Raw genomic sequence first — 16,306 nt, forward strand, 5'->3', positions numbered from 1 at the left:
TACCACTTGTTATATTGTCTCTATTCAATCAACGTGGGGCACAATGCAGAAATAGTGGATGACGTCAGTTTGCGTGATTGTGGACGGTACCATCTGCACACGCGCAGTGATCGCTTGGAATTTTAATGTCGAAATGTAGTACGGGTAATTGTTTGATTGTATTGCTGACTACGTGTGTGTATAAAGCGCGAATCTGTTAATTGACATTAGAGGTAAGTTAGTTTATTGATAGCATCCATGAAAGATGGTTTTATATTTTGTGAAAGTTTGAAAATTGCACGATGCAGCGGAAGAACATTTTGTGCTGCGACAGCGAGTGGCGTCTGTGTTCGTGCCCAACCCATCGACGAACTAGTGATCTAAGTTGGCGGTTGTGTCAGAACTCTGTTTTTGTTGTTGTTTGATGGAGATTTCGACTATCAATTAAGGTAACTACCATTTTTATTTAAGTTAACGCTAGTTTTCATTAAACTGTTACATTGCGACGCTTTTAATATAATAATATTCAAGGTGTAAGTACGAACAGCGGTTTGTTTTGATGCGTTCGAATGGAATGTAAAAGGCTCATTTGTGTTGAATAAATTAAACTAACCACGTACAGTGATAAACAAAAATAACGCTTCAACGGAGTGTCATTAAATAAATGAACGAAGTATGGAATGTCATTAAGTAACAAAATATAAACATCAGGTACCGGACGGCGGCTTTCCTCCCAGACTGTTAACTGAGATGCAACTTATTCGAAACATGTAAACATTATTCAGAATTTTATTTTATGCTGTAAGAAGCGTGTGACCTGAATAAAAATATTTGATATAGTATTTTCACCCCATGTGACGTATGTATAAGTGGAACCATCAGTGCAATATCAGTTTGTGTTGAGGTAATTTTCTGTTAAATACTTATTGAAACGAAACTAAATATTTGAAAGAAAAAGTGCTTATTACCGATGGGTAGCACAGCACCTTTCCCTGCGCTAATTGTGTGGATCATGCAGTGATCGAAAATTGACAGCGCAACGTATATACAGATTTAATACGGACAAGAAATCAAACTGACTTGTTACTACTACTCTAGTATGCAAAAAAACAGCTGCATATTTGAGTATGAGCTAAGATGAACATAATAGATTCACAATGGACTTACATTTAAACATGAAGCCGCACCTGTTTAGTGCAAACGGGCCCAAGCGTCATACAGATTGGCGCGAAACCTATAGAGCAGATTATATAAGCACATCGACGTACACAGTAATGAGTGCTACATGAATATGGATTACGGTTGTGGTCTCATACAGAGATGGAGCAGATCATTTATTTGTAGATGCTGTAAACTGATTTCTCATTGATGACATAGCCTTGCAAAAACACAGATTTTGTCCTTTTATTGAAACATGTTGCTAAATATAACAACTGTTATCCATAAAAAGGAAAAATACTGTAAATAATACAGATTTCTTTCAGAAAACTATGATGTGTATTATTTTGTTGTGTTATTAAATTTGGGACAGAACTCGCAAATGCTTACAACATGTAGACTATATAGGGAAAGGATCGCCTTTAGTGGAACTAGTTACTCGATAAACATCGTAAAAAAAAATGAAATCATGGTCTGTATGTAGTATTTCTAATCTTTAGTATGGCAACCATTTCTTTTATATTTGTTATCAATGGATGTCAGGCTACAAGGCAAAAGGTCCGGGGGACCAATCCTAAGTCGGCCTTCGAATATTTTCCGTCACATATTGCTTCTTGGGCCACTGGTAGTGATTTAGTAATATGAATAATGTGAAGCTGCACGGAAGTTCAGTGCCCACGTTAAACTGTTTTTTATTTGTGTAGTTAAGTCTGTTTTAGTGGGAGGAGGAAGGCAATGGCTTACCGTCCCCACTAAGACTATGTTAGGAAAAGCACTTTGGTTTTCAAAGCAACCTTCGGGTCAACGACAGATTTACGTGAATCCGCGTGCTAGTTGTTCTATTATACATATAACCGGTCGTTTTGCACTGAACAATACACATGGGCGACATGGTAAATTCGGCGGGTCTCAGTTTTCTTACAGTTATATCTTCGAGGTAAAGAAAAGTTAGTAAATTCAAAGCCTTATTCCGTAACGGTATTTTCAAAAAATTCTAAGGCTTATTATTCCGTACCGGTATTTCCACAAGTTGTATTTCGGCTCGGGATGTGACGTTTGAAATTGACAGCTTGTGACACAACGCCGCATGTGCGGCATTTCTGCAGCATTACGCGCTGTGACCCAGCAACCGTGATCAAAGCCGTGACCTTTGGCGCAGGGGAGTGTTCGCTGTCGCCAGTGACATCATCCTGGATTGGGGTCATATCACTCGTGTTCCATCAAGGTCTGTGCTGCAGGTGCCTACTGATTTCAGTTGTTACAAGGTATTGGTTGGGTACAGCGGTTGAGTAATCTAAATAAAAACTTAGACACGTAGCAATGTTGTTGTTTTTTTTCCGAAATACGTCGAAGAAGGCAATGGGATTGTACTCATAACAAATCGATCGTCAGTTTTGGTTTGTTGCGTAATTATGTATACCGTGACTGCATGACTGATTAGGAAATACGACAGAATATTTACATCTTTACGTTTTCAACATTATTTAAAAAGTACATTTAGAGAAATGTTGACTGGAACACACTTTATGAAATTCTGTAGGTGGCAGGGATAAAATACAGGGAGCACAAGGTTATCTACAACTTGTGTAGAAACTAGATGTGAGGGTCAAAAGGGCATGAAAGAGAAGTGGTTGAGAAGCGAGTGAGGGTTGTAGATTATTCCTTATGTTGTTCAATTTGTGGACTGAGCAGTCAGTAAAGGAAACCGAGGAAATGTTACCATTCTGTCAGAGACTGCAGTGGAATTGGAACATCAGTTGACTGTAATGGATAGTGTTGTGAAAAGAGGTTATAAGATGAACATCAACAAAAGTGAAAGAATTGTAATGGAATGGTTAAGTCATATGCAGCTGAGGGAATTTGGTTTAGAATTGAAACGCTGAAAGTAGTTTATATGTTGTGCTGAGAATGATCAATGTAGACAGGATACAAGGTCAAGTAAAGCAATTCTGGAAAACTTGTTAAAATTGAGTATAAGATTAAGTTTTAGGAGTCTTACCTGAAGATATTTTTCTGAGTATACTGTTGTATGGAAGTGGCACGTGCTTGATACGTGGTATAGACAGGAGGAGAATTGTGAAACACTTGAAATTTATTGCTACAGCAGAATGCTGAAGGTGAGGAGGTACTGAGTCAAATGGAAGAATAAAAAAGCGTTATGTCACAACTTGAGTAAAAGTAGTGATCGGTTGATAACGACACGTCCCGAGTCACCAAGAAATAGCCAATTTGGTAACGCACGAAAGGGGGGGGGGGGGGTCAAGGCTTGCTACAGTAGAATAGGTTCAAGTGATATATATTGCAGTGGTTAGGTAGAGCAATTTTTTTTCTTTTTTTTTCACCCACATGTGGGAACAGTGCAGAGTCACAAGGAGCAAGGTCTGGATTGCAAGGAGGGTGCTCAAGAAGTCTTAGTCCTGTTCGCCACAAATATTCAGTACATGCTTTGGCGCTGTGAGTTGGAGCGTTGTCATGATGGATGAACCAAACGCTCATTCTTGACGTCGATCGCACGTTCTTCAGAGATTGGATGACTGGTCAGAGACAGCTCAGTGCACCACTTTTCTGTGACTGTCTTCTGTGTGTCCAAAACAGCGCTCTCCACAATTCCGTTGCATTTGGAAAAAAAAACAGCTATCATTTTCTTCTTTACTGATCGGGATTTTCTGACAGCTACGGGTGTGTCGTCATCTTCAAAGATCCAACCTTGTTTCGAGTCGTAGGCGGCACCTCGTAATAGGACCCCAAGTCTTGTCAACTATCACGATATTATTCACTTACTGAAATTGCCCCTTAGAAAACTTCTTTAACATCTCCCTGCACCAAGTCTCACGTCGTGTCATCTGCTCTTCCGTCAGTCTATGCAGAGACCCAGAGACAATAAAGTTTCTTTATTTGCAAATGATCATGCAGAACAGAACGAATTGCTGGTGCATTTAGTCCCAAGGTATCCTCTGCCTGCTTTTAGGTCACTTGCCTGTCTTCGTGTATCATTTTCCTCACGGCATCAATATTTTCCTCCATAACTGATGAATCGTGGCCGTGGCCTTCCCATCCTCTTTGGAATTCACTGTACCATCGGAATATAGTTGTACGATGTGGACACACATCACTGAGTGCGAGGGTCACTTCTTCAAAGCAGTGGTTTACGTTTAAACCATGCGCGAAGTTGCACCGCAAAACTGCCCAAATCTCTGTTCATGACCACGATGCCATAGCAAGCACTTCCAACTGACCCCCTGCTACTGAACGACTGCGCCCACGGCTCAGCGGCTACAATGCAAGTATGATGTATTATCAGAACACAGCAACAGTCAGCCTCCTGCGACTCATTATTGCGTCGAATTGCAAAACTTTCCTAGTAACCTTTGTATTTATATTGTTGGGTGTTAGCCGCAGTTGCATAACCCCATGTTGTTAAAGTAATCAAAATAGTTATGTAATAACTGATGATGGTCGAAGTAGAGAGGATATAAAATGTAGACTGGCAATGGCAAGGAAATCGTTTCTGAAGAAGAAAAATTTGTTAACATCGAGTATAGATTTAAGTGTCAGGAAGTCGTTTGTGAAAGTATTTGTATGGAGTGTAGCCATGTATGGAAGTGAAACATGGACGATAACTAGTGTGGACAAGAAGAGAATAGAAGCTTTCGAAATGTGGTGCTACAGAAGAATGCTGAAGATAAGGTGGGTAGATCACGTAACTAATGAGGAGGTATTGAATAGGACTGGTGAGAAGAGAAGTTTGTGGCACAACTTGACTAGAAGAAGGGATAGGTTGGTAGGACATGTTTTGAGGCATCAAGGGATCACAAATTTAGCATTGGAGGGCAGCGTGGAGGGTAAAAATCGTAGAGGGAGACCAAGAGATGAATACACTAAGCAGATTCAGAAGAATGTAGGTTGCAGTAGGTACTGGGAGATGAAGCTTGCACAGGATAGAGTAGCATGGCGAGCTGCATCAAACCAGTCTCAGGGCTGAAGACCACAACAACAACATCCTTGTCCTCAAACAAAGCTCTCTCTAGGTGAGAATGTTACTGTCTCACTTCTTTTCTCTTTCTGGATTTACATCCTTTTGCCAAAAGAAGAATGATTCATCATCTTGTCTCCCGTTATTTTTTTTATCTCCGGAAATAATAGAGCAGTTTGTCATCTTGAAAAGGGATGTAATGCTGTATTTTTTGTTTTTGAAGTTGCAGGTCTCCATGACGTAACGCAAACACTTGGAAGTCTTATGCTGTAATTTTTTCCTCATCGTGCAGACCATGCAGCTGAATGCTTGGTTTCTAATTCATTTTCTTCCAGCGTGTTTGTAAGCACATACGTATATCTCGAAGCAAAATTTTGTGTTTGTATAAGAAAAATAGCCTGTTTACCAAATGAACGCACGTTATTTGCATTATTTGAGGCAAAGCTGTACTCGATATTTGAGAGCACGGAGATGAGAAAGAAGGGCACGGTGAAATTCTTATGCTCTCGATCCCCTGGAGCTATGGTCGCCAAACTTATAAATTGTTATGAACTACCGTGCCGTTTTTAAATCCTGCTGTGGGCTACTTAAAGAAAGTAGAACAGAAATAAGAAAAAAAGTCTGACATTTGTTAGTTATTAAACTTACATATCTAGAAAATATGAAATGAATTTTAACTAAACTGTAAATAGGAAAAAAATCAGATTCAATTGTGCGTAAGAAAGAAATTGAAGTGCAATTAGTGATTTCAATACAGATGTAGGAATAGATTTTTTTAATCATAATTGTTTACTCGTTTCTGTCAGCAACAAGTTATTTTGATGTTACGAGAGTAGGTAGTGGCTGCCATTCAAATACAGCTGTCCAAATATTCGTCAGTCAGTCATTTTACTGTACTGTATTTATTATAAATTGCATACTACAAGAGGAAACCTCACACACATGTAAAGCTGAAAACTACGTTCATTTTCAGTCGAACCTGGACCAAAATTAGGTGTTTTTCTTTAGGAACAAGAGGTTAAATATGTTCAGAGTTTGAAGAAAGTGATTTGAATCATTTTGATAATCAGTCAGTACGAACTTCACTGCAGCATTGCCTTCTTGAAAATCAAATTACTACATGACACAAGTAGCGAACTCTTCAGCATCAAACTTTATACAAGTGATTATTTGAAGTTCTCCCGGCAGAAGGCAAAAAGGGTGTAGACTAGGGTCTGGTCTGGTGCGTCGGTCATCCGATGCACGGTTCGTCGATACGGCAAAGCATGTGTGATCTGTCTCACAATAACCATTCTGATGAAAAATCGGCTGACAAACTAACATGGTCCGAGATGACGCGGGACCTCCGAACTAAGATAGAACTACCGCTTCACATTGAGCCGGATTGTGACAACTGCCTGTAGATACGTCAGTGTAAGTAGGCTTCCTATGAACAGCACGACCCAACGTGCCATCAACTTCCTCCTGACCAACACATCAAGGAAGGGAAGGCAGCTTTCTTCCTCCTCCAAATATTCGGGTGGAGGTGTTCTAAAAAGTCGTTCACATTGCCATGAGGCCAAACTACGAAAGTATCGTTTACATATATGAAAAAACGTGAAGGTTTCAAAACCGCCGACTCCAAGGCATTTTCCCATAAACTAATTGGCAATAATAGGTGTCGACGGGCTTCCCATGGAAGTCCACCTGTCTGCTCATAGCGCTGGTCATTGAATAAAAGGTAAGTGGAAATTAACACATAGGTTCATTAATTCAACACCAAACGTGATTAACCGTAACGAATTAGACAGAGGAACGCGAGGAAAGAGAGAGACACCAAATCAAAACTTACTAGAACACCAGTGAAACTTTACGTCTCGACCGTTTCTTCTTTTTACCATTCTGCTTTTGGCGCTTCTACGTATGTGGTCTGCAGACATACTAAAGCATTGTCGAGTTGTCAGTTTTCTCAGCGCACAGGTGTTAAGTTTGGATGGTGACTTTATTGATCCCATGACACCAGAAGTGTTTGTTTCCTGTGTGGTCAAAATTTAGTTATCGACTTAATATCATTCCATTTTAGGCTTAATTAGTGTTTTTATTTACTTTCAATATTATTATGGCTTCGAGCTTTTGAGGAAAACGTTAGAAGCACATGAAGGTAGCGGCGCAAATGATCTTGAAGATGAAAATGACCCAGTTGACACGAAACTTCTTACGAACAAAGCTGTGACTAGTGAATCAGATACTGAAGAGAGAAATTAATAAAGAGAGAAGCCATCTAGTTCCTGTAGTAGAAACAGATATAAGTAGTCCGCTATTGAGCCTCAAAGGAATGTGAGATCACCAGCCCACAATTTGATCATGAAAGTTTCTACACTGAAAGGCACTGCAAGAAGATTAGGAGACTCGTGCAGTCCCTTGGAAGCATGAGAATGTTGATTTACCAGACATACATTAGATATGTAGAAGATATTTCCCAAATCTGTTGTTCAGTGAGTGTGGAGAGAACAACTTGGATGAATGTTGAGTATTGGTGAAAAATTGTGTTTGTGTTCGTATGTGCCATTCCATTATATGCCGCAACTTTTTCACACCCTATTCGTTCACCTTACGTCAGTCTATCACTGTTTCATGTTATTTCTAATGCAATACACTGGTTTGAATTTTTTTGGTTCCATTTCGCTTTACTGTTATGCAGGATTAGGTACACTTGTTTTCTTCTTGTGATTTATTTTGAGTTTTTTAAGTTAAACTGATGTTTTGTTTTCCAATTTTTGTACGAGGGGTTACCCCCAAAAATCGTGATTATTTTTTTAAAAGCTATATATTTTCAAATTGTTTACAAAACAACCTTATCCCCTTTGGAATACTCTCCATTCCATTTAATACATTTGCCCCATCGGTGCTTCCACTGCTTCGAAACATTTTTTTGTACTCGTCTTTAGAAATGGCTTACAGCTCCTCCCTCGTTTCTTCTCCGCTTCTGTAGTGTTGTCAAATCGGTGTCCTTTCATGCCCCTTTTCAGCGTAGAAATAAAGTCGTATGGAACCATGTAAGGTGCGTGGGGCGGCGGAACCATTCCATTTTTAACCAAAACCTGTCCAACAGAGATGGCTGCGTGTGCAGGTGCGTTGTCTTGGTGGAAGAAGTCTCCTGTCTGCCACAAATACGGTCTTTTGGACGCACTCTGTTGCGCAATCTTCTTAAAACTTCCAAATAAAAGGTGAGCACAAGCTATAATTTTTTCAATATTTTCGTCGATTCGGGCAGTTGATGGACGTGCAAAACGAGGTTTGTCATCAATCGACGTGTCGCCATTTTCAAATCGAGCAAACCACCCGTGCACTTGAGTTATTCCCATAGCGTCGTCTTGGTAAGCTGTTTTCAACATTAAACCAGTTTCAGCAGCATTTTTAACGACTAGATAACAAAATTTCACAGCTGCACGTTATTCACTCAAACCTGCCATCATAAAAAACGAAACAAGTACGAAACAGAGGTAGCAAAAATAGTCACTGTGGAGGAGCAGGCCAGGTCGACAACACAGGCGGCACTGAAATGGCATTGAGGTGCGCTATACGCACCTAGCGGCAGAAATGCGTACTACACAAGCCCCGCCCACCGCAATGTTATTCCGGTCTTTTGTATGAATAAATATCTGTGGTGGAAGTAAAATAGATCACTTTCCACGGAAAAAAGTGGTATCCTTTCGGACCCCACACCGCCATTTGTGCTCCAAAGGAGTCACAACTTCTTAGGGGATTAACACTCGCTCTCTAACTGAACTCAACAATGAACAAAACCCTACGGTAGCGACACTGCAGCTGGATTGTGGTTTGCCTTCGTATTTTCTATGAATGAACATGTTCAGAAAATCAAGTGTGCTAGATTTTCATTTTTTTAAAGAAAAAGTCTATTGAAAAAATTACAGAATATTGCAGATACACTTGTTGACTATTTCCACATAATTGCCATCCCTTTCAGTGCATTTGGCGATCCGTGGCATAAGCTTCTGTATGCCCCGAGCTCTCCCTCAAGCTCCTTCCCCCACTTCAGAACGTCTTTCTGCACCTCCTCGTCGGTTGAAAATCTAATTCCACTCGTGCGTGCCTTCAGGAAGGTGGAAATATAACTTGAAGGCGGTGGGTGGTTCAAAACACTCCAGCCGAATGAGTCCAAGAGTGCCTTGGTGCCTAAGACAGTGTGAGGACGAACGTTGTCGTGCAACACGCGCACACACCTCGACAGAATTCCCCCTCCTTTTGTTTTTAATGCCCCTACTGAGCTTTTTTTAGGGTATCTCAATATCATTGTGCATTCATGATGTCACCCTGACGCAGAAATTTGATCAGAATGAAGTTTTTTTTGGTTCCAAAACATTGAGTCTATGATTATTTTTGCTCGAAATTGTGGTTTTGAATATTTGGCGGATGGGGAATTGGTTTGACGCTACTGTGACGACTGTCTTTTTGTCGAAGACGTGTAATGAGCCACCCACCCACCCAGTTACAGCACAGTTCAGAAAATCCTCGCCTTCCAATACTCAAGGCGCTCAAGAAAATCACGGACGCTATTCACCCGACTTTTCTTTTTCTGCTGCTGCGCTGTCAGCTGTTTGGGACCCATCTTGCGCACATTCTCCGGTATCCCAATGTTTCCAGTGAGTGACTCGTATTAGAGTGTTCCGGCGAGTTGTGAAAACATAGCCAGAAATTTCATCCACTGTTAATAAGTGGTCTTCGCGAACAGTTTCCACGGTTTTTTGCACCAACTCAACACCCGAAATGAAAGGTCATCCTCTCCTCTGTTCGTCATCAATAGTTGTTCCGTCTTTACGAAGCTCCCTACGCCGGTTAAGCACACTCGTTCTGTTCATAACAGCTTCGCCGTATACTGTTTTGAATCGCGAAAAAAAAAAAATTCGGAAAATGTTACTTCTTCCGTGAATAGGAAGCAGATCCCAGCACGCGGCTCGCACTGGGCGAGATTTCTTACCGACATCTTTCACGCAGCTGGACGCTACAACATGAGGTTACGTACTATGAGGTGACGTACTACCGTGTTCCTGCAATGCTCAGCTCACTCTGGTCAGGGAATCTACCTCTACCACTCAGTGTTGCCAATCGTCAAAAAACCGTAGCCCGTTATGGTCACAGTACACTTACTTTCTGAACGTGCCTCGTATGTCATCAGCCTGAACAGTTTCCAGCCCCAGGCTGGGTCTGTTTGGAATATAAGCCTCGTCATCTAGTCTTGTTTTCCTACCATCTGCCATGTGTTCACTGTGGTCAAGTCGTCGCCCTTGTTTAAACACACTCTTCCACACCTTTCGGCAACCTATCCCTCGATCTTCCTCTTGGTCTTTTCCTTCTCATCTCCATTTTATGTATCTTCTTGGGAATCCTCTTGTTTTCCATTCTCATTAAGGGGCCATACCATCTTAGAATTAATGTTTGTAACCTGCTCTGCAAGGGTTACTCTTTCACTATTTCCTTTACCCTTTGGTTCCTCGTCTAGTCTGTCCTTGACACTTCTATCCCACTTCTGAGGAACTTTCACATGCTGGTAATCTGCTTACATCCCTTTCTTCTTTACCCATGTTTCAGATGCATAGGTCGGTATTGGCATGTAGAAACTTCTGTATATTACTTCTTTGCTTTTCTTGTGCGTTATCTATGTTCCAGACTAGGCTGCCTGTCTGTCACATTCACTGGTCTCTCATTTCTTCCATTTTCCTCTATCAGACTTCCCAAGTACTTACACTTTGCACCTTTCTCAAACTGCTCACCTTCTATCCTTATTCCACTACTTGTCGTTGTAACCAGGATCTCAGGTTCCTTACTGTCTCAGAGTTTCTTCCCAAGCATCCAGCTGTTCCTGAATCTCCTGCTCCCTGTTTTCCCACATCAAGTCATGCACGAAGACCATTGCCTTCATCTTATCTGCTCCCGTTTTTCTGCCAACTTAGTCATTATCTCGTATAAGACCACAGTGAAGAGGAGAGGTGACAATGCACCACATGTTTGCTGGAGCCATTCCGTCCTTTCATTTCCCACTTATACATAGCTCAAACTTCAACAGTACAGGGTGTTACAAAAAGGTACGGCCAAACTTTCAGGAAACATTCCTCACACACAAAGAAAGAAAATATGTTATGCGGACATGTGTCCGGAAACGCTTACTTTCCATGTTAGAGCTCAGTTTATTACTTCTCTTCAAATCACATTAATCATGGAATGGAAACACACAGCAGCAGAACGTACCAGCGTGACTTCAAACACTTTGTTACAGAAAATGTTCAAAATGTCCTGCGTTAGCGAGGATACATGCATCCACCCTCCGTCGCATGGAATCCCTGATGCGCTGATGCAGCCCTGGAGAATGGCGTATTGTATCACAGCCGTCCACAATACGAGCACGAAGAGTCTACATTTGGTACCTGGGTCGCGCAGACAAGAGCTTTCAAATGCCCCCATACATGAAAGTCAAGAGGGTTGAGGTCAGGAGGGCGTGGAGGCCATGGAATTGGTCCGCCTCTACCAATCCATCGGTCACGAACACTTTGAATGAAATGCGCAGGAGCTCCATCGTGCATGAACCACATGTTGTGTTGTACTTGTAAAGGAACATGTTCTGGCAGCACAGGTAGAGTATCCCGTATGAAATCATGATAACGTGCTCAATTGAGCGTAGGTGGAAGAAACTAAAATGATCTCGAACATGGAAATTTCGTGACACATGCCCACATAACATCTTTTCTTTATTTGTGTGTGAGGAATGTTTCCTGAAAGTTTGGCCGTACCTTTTTGTAACACCCTGTGCTTGTCTTTTTTTTTTCCACTGCCTTCTTTTCTAGTGCTTCCCACACCTACCTTCTGCAGAGGCTATCAGATGTCTTTTCCATATCGCGAAAGACCATCATAGTGGTGCAAATATGAGGCTGAAGCTATGCTATTCCTCTCTCTTATATACATTTTTTTAAATTAAGTCTACCGAAAATATAAGTGCCGATAGACGTCTCTCGACGCCCAGGGACCTGGACTACCTGACCAATGGATAAATCCGGTTCTTGCGGTACCGACTCACGTACTAGCAAGAACCAATCATCTTAATGATGTACTCGTCATAAAAATAAAAAAAGAACGTGGAATTGTTTCATTTCGTAGCCGTATCTCTTGTGAATGTATCAGATGCAGGGACTGTTTCTCTTTGAGAAATGAAGGACGACAATTTAAAGCGAGTGTACGGGCTGTATAGCGCCGTCCCTCGGGCCCGCTTTTCGAATCAACTGCGCCGGAGCGTCGCTTTTGAAAAGAGAGACGCCACAGCTGGTCGCTAGGGACGGCAGCCTCCGCCTCGCCGCTATTGTATGGGGCCCCGTTCCCCACACTGTACCTTCGCCAAGCTTAAAGTTATTCCGCCGCACCAGGGTTCAAGGTGCGACAGCACCGCCCATCTCAATGAATGAAACAGGCGTGGGAACGTCTGTCGCTGCTATAACTATCAAATGGCCTGTATTACACTGCATAAGCGTTAATTTGCAATGCTAGTTGATCTCCAGTCACTACCGATGTCCGCAAACTACTGATTTCTTATTTTAGAAGAACAGGTAGAATCACTATTTCATTGGTTAAAGAAACACTCTTCTACAGTTGAAGAGTGAAAATGGAAAACATTGTAACTGCCAAATCACACATTTGGCAACAGAGTGAAGAAAAACAGTGTATCTCTCTGTTTCTGCTTAACAGACTTGTATCCAAAAAATTCAGAAGCTAAACCGAAACCATAGGCTGTTCACCGTATCACTGCAAACAATAATGAGACATATTAAAAAATAAATATATATTCCTGACATTGCCAGAAGGAGGGCGTTCTGTAATATAATGAACTCCGGAAAAACTCCAAGCAGTCAGGTACGCTAATAATGTATTTATCTGGATGACCGGTTTCGGTAAGATTATCTTACCATCGTCGCATTTGCAAGGACAGAACCAGATTGACAGGGTAATGATTTTACAAACGGAGTAACCGAATACAGTTGGCATGTCCATAAATATTGAAAAGTTGCATACCTTCAACTTTACATTTCGCACTATGTCCACCATCTGCACTTTGTATCGTGTCATATCACATCGTGGGCTACAAGCAGTGTCGCCTCAACACCCGCTCAGCGAACGTACGAGCTTCCGCAGCAACCGCCTCGTTCATGCACTCGTGCTAACTGCTGTTCATCGGAGACAAATGCGGGAATTTTCATGCCAGTATCGCAAATGGACGGCCACTCAGTGGCGACAGATGGCTTTTTCAGATGAATCACGTTTTATGCCCCATCGGACATATGGCCGAAAGAAAAATAAGTACACGGCGGAGGAGGGAGTGTTATGGTCTGGGAAATACATTCGTGGCACCCTGGGTGACATCGTCTTTCTGGAATGTACAATGGATCAACGCAAGTATGCATCTACCCTTAGGAGCCATGTCCACCCCTAAATGCAGATTTTTTTTTTTTTCACGGTAGTATCTACCAGGAGGACAATGAACGTGTCACACTGCTCGCAGTGTACGTGCGTGGTTCGAAGAGCACTGGGATGAGTTTGCCGTACTCCCATGGCCAGCAGACTCCCCGGATTTGAAACCAGTCGTCAACCTGTGGGACAACCTCGCTCAAGCTGTCGCCATTGATCCTCAACCGAGAAACTTAGCGCAGCTGGCCACGGCCCTGGAGTCGTACCGAGCGAGGTAGCGCAGTGGTTAGCACACTGGACTCGCATTCGGGAGGACGACGGTTCAATTCCGTCTCCAACCATCCTGATTTAGGTTTTCCGTGATTTCCCTAAATCGTTTCAGGCAAATGCCGGGATGGTTCCTTTGAAAGGGCACGGCCGATTTCCTTCCCTAACCCGAGCTTGCGCTCCGTCTCTAATGACCTCGTTGTCGACGGGACGTTAAACACTAACCACCACCACCTGGAGTCGTCATGGCCCCACATCCCTGCCGATACCATGCAGAACTTCATTGACTCTCTTGCTGCACTGCAAGAGGTGGTTTTTCAGGCTCTTTAACTGTCTATCTCTGTTTCTGTTTAACTGACTTGCACCCAAAAAATTCAGAAGCTATTCCGAAGTGACTGTACAGTGTAAACGCCAATAAAATGTTCCAGTATAATCATAATAATTTGTTTTCATCAGCGGTTATTACAGTGCTTTTGCTTTTATTGACACACACACTCTTGCCCACCCCTCTCGGATCTGCGCTTGGTAGAACTGCACGTGTCATCACGTGATAGCGAGCGCTTTGCGGCGATGTTCTCCCTCCCTCCCTCCCTCCCTCCCTCTCTCTCTCTCTCTCTCTCTCTCTCTCTCTCTCTCTCTCTCTCTCCCTCCCTCCCTCCCTCCCTCCCTCCCTCCCTCCCTCTCTCTCTCTCTCTCTCTCTCTCTCTCTCTCTCTCTCGTGTGTGTGTGTGTGTGTGTGTACTGGCAGATGCTACAAAAGGCGAGCTGTGTGACACGTTGTTGAAACTCAGAGAGCGTAAGTTCCAAGAAGAGTCGGCCAACATATCATTTGCTCTCCCACAGATCTGGCGCACGACGAGAAAATCAAGGAAATTAAGAGGTCCTGCGATCCGCATCGAGCAACAGGAAATGGGAGAAAAGATATCGGTAGTAGAGATACCCTCCACCACGTACCGTAAGGTGGCTTGTGGAGTGTAGATGTGGGTGACCAGCCACATTGTTTTCGCATATCATTGGCTGGCTTAAAGACATTAGGTATTTATCCTTCTGTTCAGTTTAGTAAGTCACGGTTGAATTTTCTACGGAAGAAGGAAGCGATTGGTTGATGCTGAACAGGACGAAGATAAACTTTAATCACGGGGAATGCAGGAACGTGAGCAACAATATTCACCGTGCGACTTAGCTTCGAAGGAAGGTTGAAGAAAGACAAACATTTGTAACTTTTGTGTATTCAGAAAAAACTTCTGGAAACGTGTATGGAATATACTGTTTGAAATTCTGAAATATTAACGATAATATACTGGGAGCGAAAGGTTATCCTCAAATTGTACAACAAACAGTCTGCAGTCCGTCAGGGACCTAAAAAAAGGGCCGCAGTAATTGGAACAGGTGTGTGGCCTGTCTGTTGTAATACTCAATTTGTACAGAGAACAAGCAGTAACGGAAACCATAGAGATATTAGGTTTGCCGAAGACACTGTGATTCTGCCAGAGACAGCAAACGACTTGTAAGCTCAGTTTAACGCAATGGATAGTGAACTGAAAAAATGTTACAAGATGAAGATCTTTAAAATTAAAGGGAAGTCAATGAACTGCAGTCGAATTAAATCAGGTGATACCAAGGGAATTGGATTAGGCAGTGAGGCGCAAAAGTAGTTCGCAAATTTTACTATTTGGGTTTCAAGAAACTGATGTCGGTAAAAGTAAAACAAGAAAAGTTCGTGTAAAAAAAAAAAGTATTCAAAAATGATTCAAATGGCTCTGAGCACTATGGGACTTAACATCTATGGTCATCAGTTCCTTAGAACTTAGAAGTACCTAAACCTAACTAACCTAAGGACATCACACAACACCCAGTCATCACGAGGCAGTGAAAATCCCTGACCCCGCCGGGAATCGAACCCGGGCGTGGGAAGCGAGAACGCTACCGCAAGAAATGTATTGACACTGAACATAAATTTGAGTGTTAGGAAATGTTTTCTGGCAGTATTTGTCAGGTATGTCGCGGGTGTGAGACGAGGACAATAGATAGTACAGACAAAAACGAAATAAAAGAATTTAAAATTCTGTGTTACAGTAAAATGCTGGATATTAGATGGGTGATCCGATAACCAATGAGGAGGTACTGAAACAAATCAGGAAAATTTATAGGTTAACTGAAGGAAGTGGTCGCGTGATAGGAGACATCACGAGGCATCAAGGAATAGTTAGTTGAGTAATGTGGGAATTGAAGGAGATAAAAAAAAGTTCTGCAGGGAGATTACGGCCTGACTACAGTAAGCAAGTTCAGTTAAATGTATGTCGCAATATCCACGGAGAGATTAAAGTAGTTTGTACGGGGAAGACTAATGTGGAGAGCTGCATCAAACCAGTTTCGTTCTGAAGATTGCAACAGCCATATTCTGTTCATATCAAAGCCAGTGCTGCAGTATGATGTACTCACTTAAGTGCTTCACGCACGCGCATTTCTGATCGTGGACTG

The 16,306-nt window shown here is 42.2% G+C and overlaps 1 protein-coding gene across 4 annotated transcripts in view; it reads left to right on the forward strand.

Annotated features, from left to right (window-relative positions):
- Positions 1 to 291: 291 nt before the first annotated feature.
- LOC126194653 (mesocentin-like) overlaps positions 292 to 16,306 on the forward strand; it is a 631,517-nt gene continuing 615,502 nt past the window's right edge. For all 4 annotated transcript variants that reach the window (XM_049932838.1, XM_049932840.1, XM_049932842.1 and 1 more), the window contains exon 1: positions 292 to 428. The gene's annotated coding sequence lies outside the window, so the exon portion shown is untranslated. The remainder of the gene's footprint in view (positions 429 to 16,306) is intronic.

The sequence above is a fragment of the Schistocerca nitens genome, chromosome 7, assembly GCF_023898315.1.
Source record: "Schistocerca nitens isolate TAMUIC-IGC-003100 chromosome 7, iqSchNite1.1, whole genome shotgun sequence".
Taxonomy (NCBI): Eukaryota; Metazoa; Arthropoda; class Insecta; order Orthoptera; family Acrididae; genus Schistocerca; species Schistocerca nitens.